This window comes from Mustelus asterias, chromosome 9 (assembly GCF_964213995.1).
Source record: "Mustelus asterias chromosome 9, sMusAst1.hap1.1, whole genome shotgun sequence".
Classification (NCBI taxonomy): Eukaryota; Metazoa; Chordata; class Chondrichthyes; order Carcharhiniformes; family Triakidae; genus Mustelus; species Mustelus asterias.
In genome coordinates this window covers 135,620,421-135,632,474 of record NC_135809.1, presented here as the reverse complement: position 1 = coordinate 135,632,474, position 12,054 = coordinate 135,620,421, and the positions used below count along the sequence as shown (strand labels likewise).

General features: G+C 42.5%; 1 long non-coding RNA gene across 1 annotated transcript in view; it reads right to left on the bottom strand.

Moving 5' to 3' along the window:
- Window positions 1–12,054, bottom strand: part of LOC144499210 (uncharacterized) — a 313,266-nt gene that overhangs the window by 83,103 nt on the left and 218,109 nt on the right. The gene's annotated exons all lie outside the window — the stretch shown is intronic.

Here is a 12,054-nt window from a genome sequence, read left to right as displayed (position 1 = left end):
ATGCCAAAAGGTGCAAGCCTCAGCTCAAGTCAACTCATTATTTTACTTTCACTATTCAGGTTGCATGACAAAAAGGGTGGGCAATTTATTGCAGGGTATATAGGAGCAAAATATCTTGAAAGAAATCCCCTTTATTGATTTTGTTGGCACTGCTCAAGTAAGTTTAGACTTTGATGAACTAACTTTGTATGGAATGTGTTTCCAGAGGTGAATCATAATTTTGTAAGAAGGGAATCTTCTAATAAATTGAAATAAATCAGCCAAGAACATCCTTGTATCCGCTTGCTCGCTGCATCACAACTATATCAGAAACAGGGTAAAATCCTCATTTTCTGAAATATCTCAGATTCATTAAGATGCTTCATTTCAATCTGCATCAGTGATACACCGGGGGGTTAACCCAGCACACAGGGAGGGAGGAACAGAAAATCAAAGATAACCTGGCCGAGGATTCCACGAGTAACAGATACCGTCACGAAAGAGTTACGTTAGGCGCTGCTTTAATACCTCAAGGCGATTTGCTTCCATTGATTGTCTACAATCTTTAAAATGCAATAATCTAAAATAATCTATCAAATATTAATTTTAACAGTGGAAGTGTTTATTTTACAGATTCACCTTACTTTATACGCTGCAGCACACAACATTAAATTGTTTAAAATGTGCTTCTGAGCCGCATATGGGCTTACTACAAAATGTATATTTGAGAACAAATCATCTCGACTGCAATTATCCTGTGACAGTCGGTAGTTTCACAACACATTTTAATTTCAAAAGCCACTGGTATCCTTTTTTGTTGTAATAAGGAAATCAACTCCAAGCAATTTTCAGCCAGTATGCTGGTAATGTTATATTCTGATTTCCACACTCCATACATTCAAATGCTAAAGGCCTCTACACTCCTTAACCTTTCCTCCTGGTTGTTACAAGTAAACATGTGCACCAAATTGCACACTGCTTAACCTTCAGAACTGATGCATTACACAATTTGACATTTGATCAATCACTACAGAACTCCATTTATGCTGAACTTATTTTTCTCACTCACCCCCTGTGACTTGTTAAAATGATAGAAAACAAAGTTAAAACTCATGTCCAATGCTGAAAAAGCTAATTCAGGTTGTGTACATACAAGGGAATAAGTCTGGGCTAAATCAATATTTTCGTGTTGTTTGAGGTGAAGTTAATGGAGAACTAAATTTTCCAGCAACACCACATAGAACAGCTTTTCAAATGCTTCAGAAGGATGTTGTTCATCCATGGCACGGTTGGCACCCGAGTGCCTTCCCCAGACGGCAGAAGACAACTTAAAAAAATGTAGAGCTTTATAAAATAATGCAATTCAATGCAGATATAAATAGAAACAATAGTAAGGAGACTTGCTCACTTAGCTCAGTTGGCTGGACAGCTGGTTTGTGATGCAGAGACACCAACACAGCAGGTTCAATTCCCTTACCGGCTGAGTTAATTCATGAACATTGCCCTGAGGTTATTCTCAACCTTGCCCCTTGCCTGAGGTGTGGTGGTCCTCAGGTTAAATCACCACCAGTCACCTCTCCCTCTCAAAAGGGGAGAGCAGCCAATGGTCATCTGAGGCAATGGCGAATACAGTGCAGAAGGAGGCCATTCGGCCCATCAAGCCTGCATCGACAATAATCCCACCCTGGCTCCACCACCGCAACCCCACACATTTGCCCTACTAATCCCCCTGACATCCCCCGAACACTAAGGAGCAATTTAGCGTGGCCAATCAAGCTAACTTAATCCACACATTTTTGGAGTATGGGAGGAAACTGGAGCACCGGAAGAAACCCACGCAGGAGGTGGACACATGCAAACTCCACACAGTTACTTTACATATGAGCCAATATAATGTGGAGGCAAAATTCATGGGATTTCACAAGGGGGAGTATAAATCTATATGGGTCCGTTTCCATGACGGTATACAAGTTATTACTCTGAGGATAAGAGTGCAATGTGAAGTTAAAAAGATCAGGACTGGTCACCATACTGAGTTCAGTAATTGCATGTGAGGTCACTCAGCCTAACAAATCGCAATGTCCTGGCTGATTATAAACCCCCTTAATAAATCTGTAAACAAAACACTACCGTTATCGACATATATCTACAGCTTCGAGTTCCTGGCAGAGGCACCCTTCAGTATGGCTTTTCATAGCCATTTGTGGATTTGCAATGAAGCAGTCTCTGGTCCAAATTCTTCAATGTTGCTCGCCTCGTCGCCACTGCCAGCGAGAACGGAGAATTTGGCACTCAGCCAAATCTCCATTCACAGCAGCGGGACCGGAAAATCACAGCCACGGGCTGTGAGTTCCTTCCTCTATCTGACGAATGACAATTCAATTATAAGGTTCATCAGTGGCCTCGAGATCAATATTTATCTGTTCCATCGCTGCTATTCAGTTGCAAGTTGGACTCATGATAGACAGATCTCTGTCTCGCCAGAAACGGCAGCAGGTGGCCTTTTGCAACAGCATTTCCAGCTGAGGATATAACAGGTGAGATCAATGCTGAATTCTTTTGAATTCTGTTGCATTAACGGTGAAACCTGGAGCCTCAAAGGTGAATTTGAACTGAATGCTGAGGAAAATGTAATGGTCACATCTGTAGCTGCACTTGTCCCATAATCCTCCTATAATATTAGTAATGGTATTCTCATTACTGCTGTGAATTCTGTGTTCCAAGTCAAAAACTTGCTCTTGTTGGTAAAATCATTCTATTTGCATGACATGACAGCAGAATTTTTCATGCACCATGATGTGAAACTTAGTATTCTCTGAAAGCACATTTTCTTTTACTTTACCTGTTATAAATACAACACTCATCTGACTACTTCCATGAATTATGTTACGCTTTTTAATATTCCCTACTGAATGCCTGCGCCGTATTTAGTTTTATAAATTTCTCACTGTCTCCTGATGCTACAGTGGGGATGGTGCTGGAATCCAGGCTCCAAAGAGTAATCACTACATTTTGGAATAAAAGCAAATTACTGCGGATGCTGGAATCTGAAACCAAAAGAGAAAACGCTGGAAAATCTCAGCAGGTCTGGCAGCATCTGTGAGGAGAGAAAAGAACTGATGTTTTGAGTCCAGATGACCCTTTGTCAAAGCCCATCTCTTTTCTCTCCTTACATTTTGGAATAGCTTGCTTCGTTTGGTAGCTCTGGATTTTCTCTCGGCTCGTGCTGGGCTTTGAGATTGTCACTGAACCCAACAATAGTGAGCAGATATGCTGCTGTTAGAGATAAGAGGTCCCCCAATCAGATGTTGCTGCCAGTTGGTGATTATTAAAAGAATCAGCAACAATATTTGTTGCTCTGGTCAGCGTGATTCACTGAACCAATGCCCACAACACATTCATCGATAATTTAAAATAAATGCTGGAAAATCTCAGCAGGTCTGGCAGCATCTGCGGGAAGAAAAATGGAGTTAATGTCTTGGGTCCAACAAAAGAGTCATATTGGACTCAAAACAGTGGGGGGCACGGGGGTGGGGCGGCTCCCACTCCCATTTTCCCGGGAGTGAAAATGGCACAGGGGATGGGGAATTGAGCGGGAGTTTCAAACCAGCTTTTACAGCAGCGGGATTTTCCTGATCGATTTCCCCCACCCCACCTCCCCGCACCACCAATCCCACCAGTGACATGAAGAGGATTATGACTTTAAAAATAGCGATCCCTATTTACATCGACTCCGGAATTTTACCTCCTCGCCCGGCACAGGAATCAGAGCGGGCGAGGGGTGGACAATGGGAAGGTCTCTTGACCTGAGGTTGGATTTTACGATTTTGGGATGAGCGGGGCTGTAAAATCCCACCCCTAATTACCAATGCAGATCAAGCTTTGCCCCCCATGTTGGATTATCCATTCACACACTGACACGAATCACAACAGCCCCCCCCCCCCCCCCCCCCACTCCCCCGGACATGCACCTGGTGAACGGAACTCACTGGAGGCACAGAGGTGAGCCCAGTCCCCTCAGGGGGGAGAGGGTCATGCCCGAGCAGTACATTGGCACTGCCCCTGTTTAAAAAGGCACCCCAATCTTTCATAAAAGCAAAACATTGCAGATGCTGGAATCTGAAACAAAAACGGAAAATGCTGGAAAATCTCAGCAGGTCTGACAGCATCTGTGGAGAGAGAATAGAGCCAATGTTTTGAGATGTGTTGGCGTGTGAATGGCATCGGCGTGTGAATGGATAGTCCTACATGGGCGCACTGCTTGATCTGTATTGGTAAGTAGATGTAAATGAGGCTTCCTATCTTTAAAATGTTGGCCCCAATCTTTCAAGAGTCTAGGTGGCTGTCCCGCCAGCATGATGTCATGGGGTCCGTAGCTTTAACTTTTTCCCCCTCCCAAAGTATTTAACGAAACGGTGGGAAAAGCTGGCAACAGAGCCAGTGGACAATACTCTGCTTTCCTCGTCTGATCTGACACTCTGAGCTGGATTCTCCAACCTCGCACACAGCTGGGATTCTCTGATCCCCCTGCAGTGAGCGAAGAGGTGGCTGAGCGCCAAATGCTCCATCCTTGCTGGCAGCAGCCGCAGGGTGTGAACGGCCAGAGAATTCCAGCCTCTGAAACAAAAGGGTAAAATTCCAGCCACCAACTCTGCTTCTCTCTCCACAGATGCTGCCAGACCTGCTGAGTGTTTCCAGCACTTTCTGTTTTTATTTCAGCATGCACAGTATTTTGCTTTGATTTAATTAATAACTTGGTTCACTGCTCATTGACAGAGCAGAGTAGTTTCCACATTTGGCTGCATAGAATGCGGTTGCTCGTAAATTGCTAGAATTACAATAATGAGCTTTCAGGGTAGTAGTTCAGATCTTCCATATGCTGATACTATTTCATGCCAACCATTTCTAGTAGCAGTAATAAAAGCTCACAAATGTAATTCTTGTTCCTTGCTACTTCCTAGGCATTCACGGTAAGGATCTTAGACCTGGACTCATGAGGTAGATACTTAACATTCCCACAAATTGCAATTATTCTTGAGGCTTGCGGAAGCTGATATTTTTTTCAGCTACACAAATTATTTTCCTTCATGCTGTTGCATTCATTTACAATGTTTATGCTCAAGTGTCCATAATGTGTCCATGTAACTTTCCCGCTGCTAACCAGTGGTCAATAGCCAGACGTGTGATGAATGGGAATTTCAGTAGGCGAGGAGTTGATCCAGGAGTCTCCGACAGATAAGCTGGCATTGACGGTCATACTGCTTAAAAAAAGATGCAACAAAATGTCTATAAAAGGTTGTTCATCTGGGTCTTCAGTAATAATTAATGGAAATATATTTTTATATCATTTGTAAAGCAGAATTTATTTTCAGATATTCCAAAGCAAATTTGGCACTGTGATAAAATTCTGTCATAGGAATAAATGACCAGTTGTACCTTCATTTCTTCTTGGTTGTACTGTAATAGACAAGGGTCATTTAATCTGTGCAATATGCATTTATGGTGTGACCATAGAGCATTGACTTACAAATAGGTTACAACCACCTTCCTGGCTAGAAATCACACAGAATCTAAGAACACCTCATGTCCGAGGGCAAGGTAATGTTTGGAATACTTCAACCAGTGACAATGATGAGACAAACCACAATGAAGGTCATCAAGCTGTGATGATTTAGCTTCAGGATTTTAAATAAGAATTACCACAACTGCGTGATTAGTGGGTACTGGATTTCCAAAATGTCTTTGTGCTATAGTTATGTATCAATCAGTGCAAGAAGCTTAGTGTTTAAAGTCTATTAGTATTAGTCTCAATATTAGTCTTAGTATTTATAAAGTCACATGGCAAGGGTCCTATGGGGAGGAGATGGCCTAGTGGTATTATCGCTAGACTATTAATTCAGAAACTCAGCTAATATTCTGGGGACCCAGGTTTGAATCCCACCACGACAGCTGGCTGAATTTGAATTCAATAAAAAATACCTGGAATTAAGAGTCAACTGATGACCAAGAAAGTACTGTCACTTGTCGGGAAAACCCATCTGGTTCACTACCGTCCTTTAGGGAAGGAAATCTGCCATCCTTACTTGGTCTCGCCTACATGTGACTCCAAAACCACAGCAATGTGGTTGACTCTCAACTGCCTTCAGGCAACTAGGAATGGGCAATAAATGTTGGCTAGCCAGCGACATCCATGTCCCACGAATGAATAAAAAGTCAGAACGCAAAAACAACCGCAGCAATGGAGGGAAATACATGGGGATATTGCTAATGACATTTAAATTTACTTAATGTATTTATTTTTTTAACAATGTTATATCAATCCAGTAATATTGCCACCTTGGTTTGAAAACAGGTTAAAGGGACATAGATAAGGTAAATAGTCAACATCTTTTCCCAAAGGTAAGGGAGTCTAAAGGTTTAAGGTGAGGGGGAAAGATACAAAAGGGTCCAGAGGGGCAATATTTTCACACAGAGGGTGGTGAGTATCTGGAACGAGCTGCCTGAGGTAGTAGAGGCGGGTACAATTTTGTCTTTTAAAAAGCATTTAGACAGTTATACCGTAAGATGAGTATAGAGGGATATGGGCCAAATGCGACCAATTGGAACTAGCTTAGTGTTAAAAACTGGGCGGCATGGACAACTTGGGCCGAAGGGCGTTTTTCAATGTTGTAAACCTCTGTGACTCTATAAAGGTGAAAGGAAGGCAAGAAATACTCAGAAAAAGAATAAACTGTCAGCTTATTTCCAAGTGAGTTCTTAGCAAACAAAGATGATTTTTCTCCATCCTGTTATGGATGTCAAAGGATCCATAGCACCATTCAAAAAACCAACAGTCAGCTTTCTGTATGTCCTGGCAATATTCCTCCCTCAACAAACATCACCAAAATAAAAAATCAACTGGTCCCTCATTCCAATTGTTGACTGTGGGATCTTGCTATACTCTAACTGGTTCAAGAGTGACTGCACTTCACAAGTAATTTATTGTAGATTAAGTGTTTCGGGATGTCATGAGGATATGATATGGCAAAATACACATAAAAAATCCCTTATTTTTTATTGATTGAGGGAACGTGTGTTGCTGGCTGGGCCAACATTCATTGCCCATTCCTTACTGCTATCTATTTCAGAGGGCATTTGACAGACTATGACATTGCTGTGGATCTGAAGTCACATGTCGATCGGACTGGGTATGGATGGCAAATTTCCTACCCTAAAGGACATGAGTAAACCAGATGGGTTTTTAATGACAATAGTTTCATGGTCATTATTAGACTTTTACTTTCAGATGTTTTATTGAGATTTTTAAAAAATTCCACCATGCTGTGATGGGATTCGAATCCAAGTCCCCAGATCTTGCCCTAGGCCACTACTCAAGTGACAATACCACCAGCTCCCCATCTTTTAAAGTACCACATGGTAGATTGTCATTCGTTGTCGTAGCGTCTGCATGGTTTCCCCAATGTACCATGCCTCGGGACATCCTTTCCTGCAGCGTATCAGGTAGACAACGTTGGCCGAGTTGCAAGAGTATGTACCGTGTACCTGGTAGATGCTGTTCTCACGTGAGATGATGGCATCCGTGTCGATGATCCGGCACGTCTTGCAGAGGTTGCTGTGGCAGGGTTGTATGGTGTCGTGGTCACTGTACTCCTGAAGGCTGAACAGTGACCACGACACCACACAACCCTGCCACAGCAACCTCTGCAAGACGTGCTGGATCATCGGCACGGATGCCATCATCTCACGTGAGAACACCATCTACCAGGTACACGGTACCTACTCTTGCAACTCGGCCAACATTGTCTACCTGATACGCTGCAGGAAAGGATGTCCCGAGGCATGGTACATTGGGGAAACCATGCAGATGCTACGACAACGGGTGAATGAACACCGCTCGACAATCACCAGGCAAGACAGTTTTCTTCCTGTCGGGGAGCACTTCAGCGGTCACGGGCATTCAGCCTCTATTCTTCGGATAAGCGTTCTCCAAGGCGGCCTTCACGACGCACGACAGCGCAGAGTCGCTGAGCAGAAACTGATAGCCAAGTTCTGCACACATGAGGGCGGCCTAAACCAGGATCTTGGGTTCATGTCACACTATCGGTTACCCCCACAGCTTGCCTCCTGGACTTGCAGAATCTCACTGGCTATCCTGTCTGGAGACAATACACATTTCTTTAACCTGTGCCTAATGCTCCCTCCACTCACATTGTCTGTATCTTTAAGACCTGATTAGCTGTAGAGATTCGCATTCTAATCAGAATTCTGTAACTTGATTTTGTGTCTCTGTATGCCCTGTTTGAGAGCAGATGTCCACTCCATCTGACGAAGGAGCAGCACTCCGAAAGCTAATGGCATTTGCTACCAAATATACCTGTTGGACTTTAACCTGTGTTTACCCCAGTCCAACGCCGGCATCTCCACTTCTTGACAGAAGCCAGAGGGTGGTTGTAGAAGGTTGTTTTTCAAACTGGAGGCCTGTGCCAGCGATGTTCCTCAGCGATCAGTGCTGGGTCCACTGTTAATTGCCATTTATATTAATGATTTGGATGAAAATATAGGAGGCATCGTTGGTAAGTTTGCAGATGACACCAAGATTGGTGGCATAGTGGACAGTGAAGAAAGTTATCTCCGATTGCAACGGGATCTTGATCAATTGGGCCAATGGGCTGACGAATGGCAGATGGAGTTTAATTTAGATAAATGCGAGGTGATGCATTTTGGTAGATTGAACCAGGACAGGACTTACTCAGTTAATGGTAGAGCATTGGGGAGAGTTACAGAACAAAGAGATCCAGGGGTACATGTTTATAGCTCCTTGAAAGTGGAGTCGCAGGTGGACATAGTGGTGAAGAAAGCATTCAGCATGCTTGGTTTCATCGGTCAGAACATTGAATACGGGAGTTGGGACGTCTTGTTGAAGTTGTACAAGACATTGGTAAGGCCACACTTGGAATACTGTGTACAGTTCTGGTCACCCTATTATAGAAAGGATATTATTAAACTAGAGAGAGTGCAGAAACGATTTACTAGGATGCTCCCGAGACTTGATAGTTTGAGTTATAAGGAGAGGCTGGATAGACTGGAACTTTTTTCTCTGGAGTGTAGGAGGCTGAGGGGTGATCTTATAGAGGTCTATAAAATAATGAGAGGCATAGATCAGCTAGATAGTCAATATATTTTCCCAAAGGTAGGGGAGTCTAAAACTAGGTTTAAGGTTTAAGGGGAGAGATACAAAAGTGTTCAGAGGGGCAATTTTTTCACACAGAGGGTGGTGAGTGTCTGGAACAAGCTGCCAGAGGTAGTAGTAGAGGTGGGTACAATTTTGTCTTTTAAAAAGCATTTAGACAGTTACATGGGTAAGATGGGTATAGAGGGATATGGGCCAAATGCGGGCAATTGGGATTAGTTTAGGGGTTTAAAAAAGGGCGATATGGACAAGTTGGGCTGAAGGGCCTGTTTCCACGCTGTAAACCTCTATGACTCTATGACATTAGTGAACCAGATGGGCTGTGCGACAATCGGAAATGGTTTTATGGTCATCATTCGACATTTAATTCCAGATTTTTTTTATTGAATTCAAATATCACCATCTGCTGTGGCAGGATTCGAACCTGTGTTCTCCAGATCTTGTGAAGGGCCCCTGAACTACAAGTCTAGTGACAATCCCATTACAGCACTGCCTCCCCTTATATTAAAATTGAATCATAAGCTGTAGTCCCAAATCTCACAGTTCCTGGGAGTAAACATTAAAGTTTATTCATCAGTCACAAGAAAGCTTACTTTCACACGACCATGAAGTTACTGCGAAAATCCCCAAGTGGCCACACTCCGGCACCTGTTCGGGTACACTGAGGGAGAATTTAGCATGGCCAATGCACCTAACCAGCACGTCTTTCGGACTGTGGGAGAAAACCAGAACACCCGGAGGAAACCCACGCAGACACAGGGAGAATGTGCAGACTCCGCACAGACAGCGACCCAAGCCAGGAATTGAACCTGGGTCCCTAGCGCTGTGAGGCTGCAGTGCTAACCACTGTGTCACCCTGCCGCCCATGGACATTGAGTAAACACTTGAATAATTTCTCGATTTGCAATCTGCAAAACATTGCATTTTCAGTTCCACTCAACCAGGTTAAGATATAATCATGAGCACAGTACGGTAACTAGATAAATAAAGCTGTTGGAAATGAGAAAGAGAAAACGAGAGAGAGAAAGAAAGAGGAAGAGAAAGGAACCAGTCATTTGATGATATGGTGCATTCCATACCATTAGAACGGAATCATTCGGGATTATGTGTCTACTATGCACCTCAACACAAACATATTTGAGATGAGTCATGAGTTGTTAATGCAGTCTATTTAGAAAGCACATAATCTTTCCATTGTCCGAGTAACCTTTTCTAAGTGCCCTAATGCAATGCGCCATTCCCTGAACAGCAGGGTGGGCAGGTGACCTGGCCTCTGGCCAATGCTGCTGTTTTAGCAGCTGTTGGCATTGGCACAGACACAGCTGAAGTTGACTTGTCCTTCAAGCTTTCCACTTGCCTTGCCTCCAGTCAGCATCTGACATCCTGTCTAAGCCCAGTCCCACTGCGTGGGATATCATAAAACTAAATTATTGATTTCAGACTCCATAGCACAGTTCATTAGTACTCCAAAATGTTTTGCCACTGGGGCATTCAGTTTATTCAAGGCTTTTATTTCAAGATAAGTGTAGCTGAAAAGTCTTAAAAACAAGTTCCCAAGTTGTAATGAAATACTGACTAAAATTCATGACTGCAATTAAATTGTGACAACTGTAGCGAATAGGTTGCTGAATGTAGGAACTGTTTAAGTTCCCCAGAATATTGCAGCTGTTTTTTTTAAAGAATACATTGATTAAGGCCAAAAAACAAAATTGGGAAATAAGTGTTATACAACCCTTTTACTTTCAAAAAAATTCATCATATATGTTAGCAAACCAAAGGTTTAGGATTTAGTATGAATAATCATCAAAAATAAGGTATGGTTTTGGGTGAGTTTCCTTTAATGTTTCTGTGCCTGGAAGAAACCTATAGTTTGATTCATGCTGGACAAAGGCATTAATATGTATGAGGGTTGGTTTCAATTGACACTCGGATTCTATTGTGCTTAGAGAGGTATACGGCATGGAGAATAAATAATAATTGTGGTGCTGCTTAGCAACAGGAGGCCCACTTCCCAAAGGGGAAAAAATGCTTTATTTGTTTTTAGTTTTAGTTGAAAGATAGAGCAGCTGGAGACAGTTCAGGGAGGGCTGAACAAGTCTCTCAACTCAGCTAGGAGAAACGAGACAGAACCAGAGAGTTGCAAAAATGTTGGTGACCTAAGAGAAAAGATATAGTCCAGATAACCAGGGAACTGGGACAGAACGAAAGTTTCAGACAAATAGAGTTAAGAGAACAGAGACCAAGATATTGTTCAGAAGGAATTAAGGAATATTAAACAAAGGGCTCTGAGTTAAAGAGACAATTGCATTTAACTAGATTTAAAGTGGGGCAGCGGGCATTCAAAGGTAGCTAAGCATTTGACGTTATTTTAATCGGAATTTGAGAATTGGAATTTAAAGCAATTGTAGCTTTTTGGACAGCAGTCAGGATAATTAAATCCTAAAGGGGTTGGTGAAAAACCCTGCAAATGTGGAATGGAAGCTTTGTTTAAAAGTGTCATTTGTAAAATCTGGATTGAATTCTACGATGCAAATCGCTAAGTGAAAGTATTACTATGAGAGATGGTTTTAAAGCATGTTTTGGGGTTGGAGTTTGGAAGTCTCAGATGACAGTCATCTGGGAAGTTTCTGAGGAGAAATCCACAGACACTAACTTGGGTCCAGAGAGGAGTGTGTGTATTTGACCACAATCATCTTGTGTGCACCAAAGGGACTTTGTGAGCTAATGAGACTATTGCAGCTTCAAATGTTCTACATCATCCATGTTTATCTTTAAACCTGTTGTATTTGTTAAGCTAAGGGGGAATAAAGGAGTATTGTATTACAATCCAATTTGTGATGTTTAATAACTTTTTTTCTTGTTGTTAAAACTAATTAGCAGTCCTG